Source organism: Acomys russatus, chromosome 25 (assembly GCF_903995435.1).
Source record: "Acomys russatus chromosome 25, mAcoRus1.1, whole genome shotgun sequence".
NCBI lineage: Eukaryota > Metazoa > Chordata > Mammalia > Rodentia > Muridae > Acomys > Acomys russatus.
In genome coordinates this window covers 50,642,149-50,646,855 of record NC_067161.1, presented here as the reverse complement: position 1 = coordinate 50,646,855, position 4,707 = coordinate 50,642,149, and positions in this window count along the sequence as shown.

Sequence of the window (4,707 nt, the reverse complement as noted above, 5' to 3'; positions counted from 1 at the left end):
AGAGCTCTTAGCTCTGAACCATCTCTCCAGCCCTGTGACTGTCCCTGATGCAGTGAAAGTTGAGTCACACTATTGGTCACCTTTGAACTTCTTAAAGAAAGAGAATTCCTTTTTCTCTTTATCTCTTACAATTTTTAAACTTAGATTTTAGCCACATTTTCTGTAAGATTGGTTCTCATTCTGTATCAGAACTGACAGTTCCTCAAGTCCCAGGTTTTAAAATGTGTGCCTTTCATCTTCTCACAAAGCAGGTATTACTAACACATTATTATTAACATAAAGACTATGTTGAAATAGAACATTTTTCCCCATGAAAAACTCAATGTATTAGTCAGTGGGAAATAATTTTAATCAAAAAGTATTACATTTTTTCCCCATACATCCTGCTTTGTATTAGAAAAGACATTGTGATCCTTTCAGTACAAGTCAAATATTATGAAATAGTTACAGAAAAAAAACAAAGTAACTCAAACACTAAGGTCGAGATTATATAAACTGGGGTGGAGTGGAATGTTTTCTGTTCTCAGAAGTCTCTGCTCGGGTGCCCATAGCACAGAAGAAGAAAGTCAAAACAAACAGGAAACAAAGACTCTCTGAGAAGTAACTCCCAAGAAGAGGAGAAGGGGATGTGGTGGGGGTAAAAATGGTGCCGGCAAGAACGGGGGTTAACAGCGCTGCTCTGACACCTAATCTGTTCTGAGCAAAATACCTACCCCGTGAAGTAAAGTCTAAGCAAATCTAAACTCTAGAATATCCCTCATACCGAAAGGAACGATCCAGACTGTGGTGGCTCAATCCCAGCGTCGTATCCAGGAGCCAGCTTTGTTCTGCCACCAGAAGTTGTGGCAGCAAACCTTCCAAGCCGCTCATAAACAGCTTTCTCAGCTTGCACTGACACAGGGTCAGAAGGGCCAGATCTGGGGGATGCCTTGGTGAGAGGCACAGTAGAATTGTCCCTCAACTTCCTTTGGAGAGCAGTAGTAACCCCTTTCGCCTCTTGACACACCCTCCACACCGTGGGCACAGATGGAGCCATCTCAGTCCCAGAATTGGTGCTATGGGTTGGACCTTACTCCTCCATGGTGGCTGCGGTCACATCATCTGCCTTGGGCCACTGAGTTAAGTTGGAGAGGGGACACTTAACACCCCTGTTTCCACAAGGGAGCTGGTGAGAACAGCCCAAGTGGGGCTGGCCTGAGTGGAGACACCAAGGTTGGGTACACAATTCCAGGACACAGGACACGATGGATGGACACTTGGAGGTGCAGGGGGAATATAGCCTTGGAGGGGATCTTTGAGAAAGGAGAGCTAAGAAGCAGATGTGGAAATGGCCGTGGAAGAGGGCCAGAGGCCAGCATGGCCACAGTAAGAGGCCTCTGTGCCACGTCCCAGGTCGCGTCAGGAATGGAGAGGCTGCAGAAGTGACCCAGGTGGCCACGAAGGTGGTGCAGGGCAGGTCCAAGAGGAGCTTTGGGGAGCTGGCATGGGAGGAGTTTCTCAAGGAAGAAAAAGAGGAGGAGGAAGAGGAGGAGGAGGAGGAGGAGGAGGCTGTGAGTTTAAAAAACAGGTATTTCAATTTGTTTTACTACTACAGACAACTCCTCCTGAGAACTGCTCTATGCCTTTTTTTATTTTCTCTTAAGCCCAAACTTAATTAGAGAGATGGTAAGATAACTTATGCAGGCTTTAAAGCATGCACTTTTTTGTTCACTTCTGCTTTTATCACAGTGTGGTTGTCTTTCCTTTTCCTTACCGGCTGAAGTCTTTCTTACGGGCAAATACTTCCCCTGCTTCATTGATAACCGTGTGAGCGTCTGTAGGCCTGGCTGGTTCGCCTTCAGTCCCATCCGCGGGTGTTGGCTCTATTCATATTAGCAATTCTCACCCTTAACGGAAGAGCACAGCTGGAGGTGTCACCATACCCAGCCTCAAGTTGCTCTAAGAGCTACAATGATGAAAACAGCACCGTGCTTGCTCAAAACCAGACCTATAGACCAGTGAAATAAACCCACACAGCTATGGTCCCCTAATTTGTGACACAGCTGTCAAAATTATACACTAGGAAAAGGACAGCCTACCGAATAAACGGTGCTGGCAAAATTGGATATCCACTTTTAGAAGAATAAAGTTATGTCTGGACCTCTCATGATGCACAAAAGTCAACTCCAAGTGGACCAAGCTTAAATGAAAACCAGGAACAGTGAAGTCGCTACAGGGACACACAGAGCACGTTAGGGCAGGAGCGCAGGGAGACAGTTTCCAAAGAAGATTCCAACAGCAGGAGCATGGATGCGTGTGGCTGCATAAAATCACAGAGTTCCTGCACGCCAAAGGCAGCCAGGGCGGCAGTAAAGCACACAGCCCACAGAGGAAGTCTTTTCCAGCCAGACTTCAAATAAAGGGTTAATATATTTATCTGCTTAACCACAAAAATTGAATGCTAAGCCAAAATAAAATTGTCAATCAACAAAAGAGCTAATGAAATGAACAAAAGAAGAAAAATAAATGGCAAACAGATATTTCTGAGTGTTTGGTGTCCTGAGTCATCAGGAAAATGCAAATTAAAACTACTTTGAGGTTCCATCAGAATGGCTATTATGAAGAAAAGAAGTGGCTGGGCATGGTGACACACACCTTTAATCTCAGCACTTAAGGAGCAGGAGTAGACAGAGCTCGGAATTCAAAGCCAACCTGGTCTATATAGTGGGTTCCAGGACAACCTGGTCTACATAGTAAGTTCTAGGCCAGCAAGGGCTACATAGTGAGACTGTGTTTCAAAAACAGAGGCAAAGGGTGGGGGGAAAGGGGGGAGGGAGGGAGGGAGGGAGGGAGAGAGAGAGAAAGAGAGAGAGAGAGAGAGGAGAGAGAGAAGACAACAGCAAATGAAGATGCAAGGAAATAGAACCTCTTCAGTCCAGGTTGGACTGTTTTGTTTTGCTTTGTTTTGTTTTTTCATCTCAACACAAGCTAGTTACTTGGGAAGCAGAACCTAAATTGAAAAAAGCAAATGCCTCTGTAATAATATTTTCCTTTGGGCGAGTCTGTCAGGTCTTTCAGGCATTTTCTTGATTGACGTGGGAGGGCCCAGCTCACTGTGGACAGTGACAACCCTGGGCAGGTAGTCTGAGTTATGTAAAACAGCAAGCTGAACAAGCCATGAGGAGTGAGGCAGTAAGCAGCACTCCTCCACAGCATCCGGCTTCCAGGGTCCCGCCTCCAGGGTCCCGCCTCGAGGGTCTTCGCCTTCAGGGTCCCACTTCCAGGGTCCCTCCTCCAGGGTCCCGCCTCCAGGGTCCCCACCTCCAGGTTCCCACCTCCAGGGTCCCGCCTCGAGGGTCCTCGCCTTCAGGGTCCCACCTCCAGGGTCCCTCCTCCAGGGTCCCTCCTCCAGGGTCCCGCCTCCAGGGTCCCCACCTCCAGGTTCCCACCTCCAGGGTCCCGCCTCGAGGGTCCTCGCCTTCAGGGTCCCACCTCCAGGGTCCCCACCTCCAGGGTCCCTCCTCCAGGGTCCCCGCCTCCAGGGTCCCGCCTCCAGGGTCCCGCCTCCAGGACCCCTCCTCCAAGGTCCTCCCCTCCAGGGTCCCCCCCCTCCAGGGTCCCTCCTCCAGGGTCCCCGCCTCCAGGGTCCCGCCTCCAGGGTCCCGCCTCCAGGACCCCTCCTCCAAGGTCCTCCCCTCCAGGGTCCCCCCCCTCCAGGGTCCCTCCTCCAGGGTCCCTCCTCCAGGGTCCCGCCTCCAGGGTCCCTCCTCCAGGGTCCCGCCTCCAGGGTCCCCGCCTCCAGGGTCCCTCCTCCAGGGTCCCCACCTCCAGGGTCCCGCCTCCAGGGTCCCGCCTCCAGGGTCCCCGCCTCCAGGGTCCCCACCTCCAGGGTTCCTCCTCCAGGGTCCCGCCTCCAGGGTCCCCACCTCCAGGTTCCCTCCTCCAGGGTCCCGCCTTCAGGGTCCCGCCTCGAGAGTCCTCGCCTTCAGGGTCCCACCTCCAGGGTCCCTTCCTCCAGGGTCCCCGCCTCCAGGGTCCCTCCTCCAGGATCCCTCCTCCAGGGTCCCCACCTCCAGGGTCCCTCCTCCAGGGTCCCGCCTCCAGGGTCCCGCCTCGAGGGTCTTCGCCTTCAGGGTCCCACTTCCAGGGTCCCTCCTCCAGGGTCCCGCCTCCAGGGTCCCCACCTCCAGGTTCCCCCCTCCAGGGTCCCGCCTCGAGGGTCCTCGCCTTCAGGGTCCCACCTCCAGGGTCCCTCCTCCAGGGTCCCGCCTCCAGGGTCCCCACCTCCAGGGTCCCTCCTCCAGGGTCCCCGCCTCCAGGGTCCCCGCCTCCAGGGTCCCCACCTCCAGGTTCCCTCCTCCAGGGTCCCTCCTCCAGGGTCCCCGCCTCCAGGGTCCCTCCTCCAGGGTTCCCGCCTCCAGGGTCCCCTCCTCCAGGGTCCCTCCTCCAGGGTCCCTCCTCCAGGGTTCCCGCCTCCAGGGTCCCCTCCTCCAGGGTCCCTCCTCCAGGGTCCCTCCTCCAGGGTTCCCGCCTCCAGGGTCCCCTCCTCCAGGGTCCCTCCTCCAGGGTCCCCTCCTCCAGGGTCCCTCCTCCAGGGTCCCCACCTCCAGGTTCCCTCCTCCAGGGTCCCTCCTCCAGGGTCCCGCCTCCAGGGTCCCTCCTCCAGGGTCCCTCCTCCAGGGTTCCCGCCTCCAGGGTCCCCTCCTCCAGGGTCCCGCCTCCAGGGTC